This window comes from Oryx dammah, unplaced genomic scaffold (assembly GCF_014754425.2).
Source record: "Oryx dammah isolate SB20612 unplaced genomic scaffold, SCBI_Odam_1.1 HiC_scaffold_10, whole genome shotgun sequence".
NCBI lineage: Eukaryota > Metazoa > Chordata > Mammalia > Artiodactyla > Bovidae > Oryx > Oryx dammah.
The window spans coordinates 55359799-55367893 of NW_024070194.1; positions in this window are offsets into that span (position 1 = coordinate 55359799).

Sequence of the window (8095 nt, forward strand, 5' to 3'; positions counted from 1 at the left end):
TTGGTGGCAGGTCTGTCGAGAAAGTAAGCTGATTGAGTGATACTCTGAGGAAATGATCATGAAGATTCATGTTTTATAAAGAGGAAATGCTGGGTGTTTAGAGGTCCATGTAACTGAAGAGGAATAACTAGGCTTTACAGGAGTGTTTCTTAGAGAGTGGGTCCAGGTCACACCTGCATTAGGAGCACCTGAGGATGCTTGTCAGAGTCAAATTATTGGGCTCCGACCCAGGCCGACAACAGAATTTTGGGGGTGTGGAACTAAGGGAATCCTTAAATGAGCACCCTGTTTGGCTGGGCCACACATGCCAGGGTCCTCCAGTAAAACCCACAGAGCCCTAGTCTTAAAGGTGGAACATGGAAATACCATTTTGCCTCTGGTTAAGTCTGTGTGGAAAGAATGGGAGTGGGTGGATTTGCAGGCCTTCGATGAAATAATTGGTAAAATGGGGAGTTCACAGGTTTCCAGACGTTCAAGAATTGACTGAATCAAATTCTGCCACCTGCTGTGGGTTAGCAAACACTGGGTGAGTCGAGTTCCTGTGTTTCACGGTCCTTAAATGTTCGCTGTCCAATTCTGAATGTGCAGTTGATGTTTTCAGTGGGTTCTGATGGTCTTTCTAGCCCTGCTGCCTTTAGAGGGAGTCTGCTTGGGAGGACTGCATATAGTAAGCCCATTAAATCTTCGTGGGAAGAAACGGAAAAGAACTTCCAGAGTATGAAATAATGGAGGTAAATAAAACTAAGAGAAATACCAAACGGGTAATGGAGCTTTTTAAAATTTGACATATATTTTGTTGTGGAGAAGGCAATGGCACCTCACTCCAGTACTCTTGCCTGGAGAATCCCATGGATGGAGGAGCCTGGTAGGCTGCAGTCCATGGGGTCGCTAAGAGTCAGACACAACTGAGCGACTTCACTTTCACTTTTCACTTTCATGCATTGGAGAAGGAAATGGCAACCTACTCCAGTGTTCTTGCCTAGAGAATCCTGGGGACGGGGGAGCCTGGTGGGCTGCTGTCTATGGGGTCGCACAGAGTCGGACAGGACTGAAGCGACTTAGCAGCAGCAGCAGCAGATACATTGTTGTGCAACTTGTTTCTTCTCACTTTATATAGCCTGGACCTAATCTGTCATATTTAATAATAGAAATATCCCCATTCACGTTAGCCCTGATGTTGTGTCCCATTGTATGGCTGTGGGGTACTCGGACCTTGAAATAGAGATATTGAAGTTATTTCTGATCGTCCAGTTCCCTCACTTCAGTTCTGTGGAACACTAATCCTTAAAATGTTGAAAACCCTCTGTTCTTCCATGCCCAAGCTAATCAGATTTGGGGATTTTTCAAGTACTGTAGCTATTTACAGAGCCCTCCAGGGCAGCCTGCTAGAGCTCACTCCTGTTCCAGGCAAGTGTTGGCTCAAACACAGTACTTTTTAAGTAAATTAACAAGAAATTGCTTATGTGGCCCTGCCTTTCTGCGGTGCAAGGATAAGCCAGTAGATTGTGAGCAGTATTCTTGGAAACAAATATTTTGGAAATAGCCAACCCCCGAGTGGCTTCTCAGGTGGCTCACTGGTGAAGAATCTGCCTGCCAATGCACCATGGGTTGGGAAGACCCTCTGGAGTAGGATGTGGCAACCCACTCCAGGATTCTTGCCTGGAGAATCCCATGGACAAAGAGTTGGACATGACTGAGCACGCATGCATGCCAATCCCCAACTCCTTGAATCGTAAAACAGAAAGAATCTGGATTTGCTGTATCTTCTAAAGGTCTTTCCCTCCTCTGGTTTATGGTGTTTCCTTCTGACCCACCAGCTTCTCTCCCCATCCCCTGTGCCCTCTGCCTGCACTTCTCAAGAAGTGCCTCGTGAAGATCCTTAAGCAATGACAGGTACTTACTTTGTTTCTCTTTAACTAGACTTTGAACCCTCTGCTAATATGAATGGTTGCCTGCATCCCTCTCTGTTTTTCCCTGTAGATGGAGACAGCCCTGGGCAAATTCAGTACCCAAGAAGTGTGTGAAGTTGTGTTGGTTGATTTATCTTCATTTCGTGGCTGATAATTTACCCTAGCCCTCTTGACAGTTTTCAATCCCAACAATTCCATAAGTGATAATTTTATCCATTCATCTCCTGCCGAGTTTGTACATACATACATATAATATCTTTTAGTTTCCAGTTCCTACTAAAAGATTAAAAAACTACACCACACGTTGTCTCAGTTCTTCAACTGGTTATAATTATGGCTGACTTCCGAAATGGGTTCCCAGAAAATAAAGCCCAAATCTCTTTGTCTGGAATGAATTTATAGGAAGTTTGTCTTCTAACGACAACACACAGCTTAATTATACTTGTGCCCTTTCAGTTTCAGCTCAGTCGCTCAGTCATGTCTGACTCTGTGACGCCATGAACTGCAGCATGCCAGGCCTCCCTGTCCATCACTAACTCCTGGAGCCTACCCAAATTCATGGCCATTGAGTCGGTGATGCCACCCAACCATCTCATCCTCTGTCGTCCCCTTTTCCTCCTGGCCTCAATCGTTCCCAGCATCAGGGTCTTATTCCAACGAATCGGCTCTTCGCATCAGGTGGCCAAAGAACTGGAGTTTCAGCTTCAACATCAGTCCTTCCAATGAATACCCAGGACTGGTCTCCTTTAGGATGGACTGGTTGGATCTCCTTGCAGTCCAAGGGACTCTCAAGAGTCTCCTCCAACGCTACAGTTCGAAAGCATCAATTCTTTGGCGCTCAGCTTTCTTTATAGTCCAACTCTCACATCCATACATGACTACTGGCAAAACCATAGCTTTGACTAGACCTTTGTTGGCAAAATAATGTCTCTGCTTTTTAATATGCTGTCTAAGTTGGTCATAACTTTTCTTTCAAGGAGTAAGCATCTTTTAATTTCATGGATGCAATCACATGAATGATTTTGGAGCACCCCCCCCCCCCCAAATAAAGTCAGCCACTGTTTCCCCGTCTATTTGCCATGAAGTGATGGGACCAGATGCCATGATCTTACTTTTCCTGAATGTTGAGCTTTAAGCCAACTTTTCCACTCTCCTCTTTCACTTTCATCAAGAGGCTCTTTAGTTCTTCACTTACTGCCATAATGGTGGTGTCATCTTATCTGAGGTTACTAATATTTCTCCCAGCAATCTGGATTCCAGCTTGTGCTTCATCCAGCCCAGCGTTTCTCATGATGTACTCTGCATGTAAGTTAAATAAGCAGGGTGACAATATACAACCTTGATATACCCGTTTTCCTATCTGGAACCAGTCTATTGTTCCATGTCCGGTTTGAACTGTTCCTTCCTGACCTGCAACAGGTTTCTCAAGAGGCAGGTCAGGTGGTCTGGTATTCACGTCTCTTTCAGAATTTTCCACAGTTTATTGTGGTCCACATAGTCAAAGGCTTTGGCATAGTCAATCAAGCAGAAATAGATATTTTTCTGGAACTCTCTTGATTTTTCAATCATCCAGTGAATGATGGCAATTTGATCTCTGGTTCCTCTGCCTTTTCTAAAACCAACCTGAACATTTGGAAGTTCGTGGTTCATGTATTCCTGAAGCCTGGCTTGGAGAATTTTGAGCATTACTAGCGTGTGAAATGAGTGCAATTGTGTGGTAGTTTGAGCATTCTTTGGCATTGCCTTTCTTTGGGATTGGAATGAAAACTGACCTTTTCCAGTCCTGTGGCCACTGCTGAGTTTTTCAAATTTGCTGACCTATTGAGTGCAGCACTTTCACAGCATCATCTTTTAGGATTTGAAACAGCTCAACTGGGATTCCATCACCTCTGCTAGCTTTGTTTGTAGTGATGCTTCATAAGGCCCACTTGACTTCACATTCCAGGATGTCTGGCTCTAGATGAGTGATCACACCATCGTGATTATCTTGGTCGTGAAGATCTTTTTTGTACAGTTCTTCTGTGTATTCTTGCCACCTCTTCTTAATATCTTCTGCTCCTGTTAGGTCCATACCATTTCTGTCCTTTATCGAGCCCATCTTGGCATGAAATGTTCCCTTGTTATCTCTAATTTTCTTGAAGAGATCTCTAGTCTTTCCCATTCTGTTGTTTTCCTCTATTTCTTTGCATTGATCCCTGAGGAAGGCTTTCTTATCTCTCCTTGCTATTCTTTGGAATTCTGCATTCAAATAGGTATATCTTTTCTTTTCTCCTTTGCTTTTTGCTTCTCTTCTTTTCACAGCTATTTGTAAGTCCTCCTCAGACAGCCATTTTGCTTTTTTGCATTTCTTTTTCTTGGGGATGGTCTTGATCCCTGTCTCCTGTACATTGTCACAAACCTCTGTCCATAGTTCATCAGGCTATCTGTCTATCAGATCTAGTCCCTTAAATCTATTTCTCACTTCCACTGTATAATCATAAGGGATTTGATTTAAGTCATACCTGAATGGTCTAGTGGTTTCCCCCACTTTCTTCAATTTAAGTCAATTTGGCAATAAGGTGTTCATGATCTGAGCCACAGTTCACTCCTGGTCTTGTTTTTGCTGACTATATAGAGCTTCTCCATCTTTGGCTGCAAAGAATATAGTTAATCTGATTTCAGTGTTGGCCATCTGGTGATGTCCTTGTGTAGAGTCTTCTCTTGTGTTGTGGGAAGAGGGTGTTTGCTATGACCAGTGCATTCTCTTAGCAAAACTCTATTAGCCTTTGCCCTGCTTCATTCTGTACTCCAAGGCCAAATTTGCCTGTTTACTCCATGTTTTTCTTGACTTCCTACTTTAGCATTCCAGTCTCCTATGAGGAAAAGGACATCTTTTTTGGGTGTTAATTCTAGAAGGTCTTGTAGGTCTTTATAGAACCGTTCAGCTTCTTCAGCATTACTGGTCGGGGCATAGACTTGGATTACCGTGATATTGAATGGTTTGCCTTGGAAACTAATAGAGACCATTCCGTCGTTTTTGAGATTGCATCCAAGTACTGCATATTGGACTCTTGTTGACCATGATGGCTACTCCATTTCTTCTGAGGGATTCCTGCCCACAGTAGTAGACATAATGGTCATCTGAGCTAAATTCACCCACTCCAGTCCATTTGAGTTCACTGATTCCTAGAATGTCGATGTTCACTCTTGCCATCTCCTGTTTGACCACTTCCAATTTGCCTTGATTCATGGACCTAACATTCCATGTTCCTATGCTCTTTACAGCATCAGACCTTGCTTCTATCACCAGTCACATCCACAACTGGGTGTTGTTTTTGCTTTGGCTCCATCCCTTCATTCTTTCTGGAGTTATTTCTCCACTGATCTCTGGTAGCATATTGGGCGCCTCCCAGCCTGGGGAGTTCCTCTTTCAGTGTCCTGTCTTTTTGCCTTTCCATACTGTTCATGAAGGGCATAGTTGTGCCCTTAGAAATATCTTTATCCTGTTTTCCTTAAATTATTTCCATAAGAAAAGACCATGCTCTTCATGGGATAGAGGTAGAAAATGTAATCCAGAGCTAAAGGAATGGAAATAAGTAGTGTGTGATTGTTTTTTTTTTCTTGTTTTTTTTTCCTCCCTACCCTACTATCTTCACCACAAAATGCCAGAGATCAATGGTTCTCATCAGGATGAGAGTGGGGGTGATGATATGTGAAAGTTACCTGGAGAGGGTTTTCCTTGGGTTTATGGCTCACCCAGGATGAGCTCATCTCGAGGTTCTTAACATGATCACATCTGTGTGGACAAAGTGTCACCTGCCATAGCAGTAACCAGAGGGTGTTGCGGCCACCTAGTCAGCAGCTGCCCCTGACCATGCAGGCTGAGGGGATTCAGGGTTGAGGAGAAAACAGGATACTGGCCCTAGATAGTTTAGGTCCATATCAAGGGAGTGATTTCAATGAGCCCAGACTCTTGCATCTTCCTAAGCAAAAGAAAAGGGCTAAATCAGTAACTTGAGATGTCTCCTTTTTCCTTAATAAATGGTAATCTTTTGATACGGCACTACCTGGGGGTTTTGTTTTGTCTGTTGTCCCAAAAACTGTATATCCAGGCTTCTCCTTGACCTCTTTAGAACAGTTTCTCAGAGTTGTCTTAGAGCTGGCTCCCCGGGCTCAAGTCCTCAACAAGTTCGCTGAATAAAACTTAATTCTTCACTTCAAGGTGTTTGTTTTTTTTTTTTTTTTTTCAATCGACAACTGCAAAGGCCCTTTTTCCAAATGAGGTCGCATTTACCCTTTCAGGTGTTAGGACATGGACATATCTTTTGGAGGGGCGGCTTTTGTGAGGGAAGATCAGAAATTCTGAGGCATCTGTTAGAAATCCTAGCGATGATGTCAAGTAGGATACGTGGGGTCGGGAATTTATATTGGAGAGCCTAGGCCAGAGATAGAAGTGTGGGGATGACCAGTTAAGGGGAACTTAATGTCATGATGCTCGAGGAGATTACTGGGGGAACTAGAGTTTAAATGATTCTAAGAAATGTCTAAGCCACAGTGTAGGTATAGTTTTAAATTTGCTGAAGAACTAGATTTTTTTTTTTTTTTTCAATTCAGTGAGTTTGGGAAAGAACATAGGTGATGGTGTTGACCCTTTAAATTCTACATACAAGTAGTATCAAGTAGCATATGTCCTGTGACTACCTTATTTCACTTAGCATAATACTCTCCAGATTTACTACATGTTGTCCCCTATGGCTGGGTTTTCTTTATTAAGGCTGAATAACTTTCCATTGTATATGCATACTCCATCTTCACTACCCATTCATCCACTGGTAGACACTACACTTGATATGTACAGAAAAGAGAATCTGCATCTCTCTGAAACTTCTGAGAAAAATCCCTGCCAGAATGTGTGTGTGTGCGTAGTCGCTTAGTCGTGTCCGACTCTTTGGGACCCAATGAACTGTAGCCTACCACGCTCCTCTGTTCATGGGATAAGCTTATACATATATATATATATATATATTCAAGGGACTGCTACTTAGCCATAAGAAAGAAGGAATTATTTCCATTTGCAGCAACATGGGTGGTTCTAGAGAAATCCACTTGGTTTTCACAAATCAGACAAAGACAAATGTATGATATTACTTACATGTGGAATCTAAAAGATGATACAAGTGAACTTCAAAAGAGAAAGACTTGACAGTATAGAAAACAAACTTACGGTTACTAAAGGGGGAAGGAGGATCAATTAGGAGTATGGGATTAACAGATACACACTACTATATATTAAATAGGCAGAAACAAGTATTGCATAGCACAGAGAATTATTGAAATACTCAGTATCTTGTAATTACCTATAACGAAAAGAATCTTAAAAAGACTATATACACATAACTGTTCATGTATAATTGAATCACTTTGCTGTACACCTGAAACTAACACAATACAACTATACTTCAATAAAAAACAAAAAAATGAAAAATGTTGAGTAGATACAAACTGAATTGACCTATTTATTTTTCCATCCTCTCCGCAGTCCCCACGTCTCACCAGGTGAAGGAAGTATGAGACACCCATTTGACCATTCCCATTGCCTCCGGGAAGGTCCCCTGGAGGTGGGCATAGCAACCCACTCCAGCATTCTGCCTGGAGAATGTCCCCATGGACAGAGGAACCTGGCGGGCTACAGTCCATGGGTCTCAAAGAGTCGGACGAAACTGAGCGTCTAAGCACACACGTGCAATCCAGCAGGGCTTTTTCTCAGAAAGTTTCAGAGATGCAGATTCTCTTTTCTGTAGCTATCAAAAGCCAGACACTTCATTTCAAACTATGATAAACATAAGTCCACCTCTTGAAAACGCTTGATGATCCAGTTGACAAATACAGGATCAGGCTCCAGCTGTGTGATGAGAAGTTTGAGGGGAATCAGATTAAGAGCTGATAAGGATACCATGGTCCTGTTAAGTAAAAGAATCTAGGAGTCTTGGTAAGGAGGAATCATGGGAAAAGAATAAAGAACTCAGGTGGAAGCCCAAGGGCAGCCCTTTCTTCTTTCTGCCTCTGAGAAAACAGGCAGCAGCTAGTAACTAAGTCCTGCTTCTCTCCTTGACTATGGCAGTTTCATCACATTATATAAAGGCATCATTCAAAAATGAAAACAGGTTTATGATATGAGACATTCTGATAGTAATTCTTTAAGATAA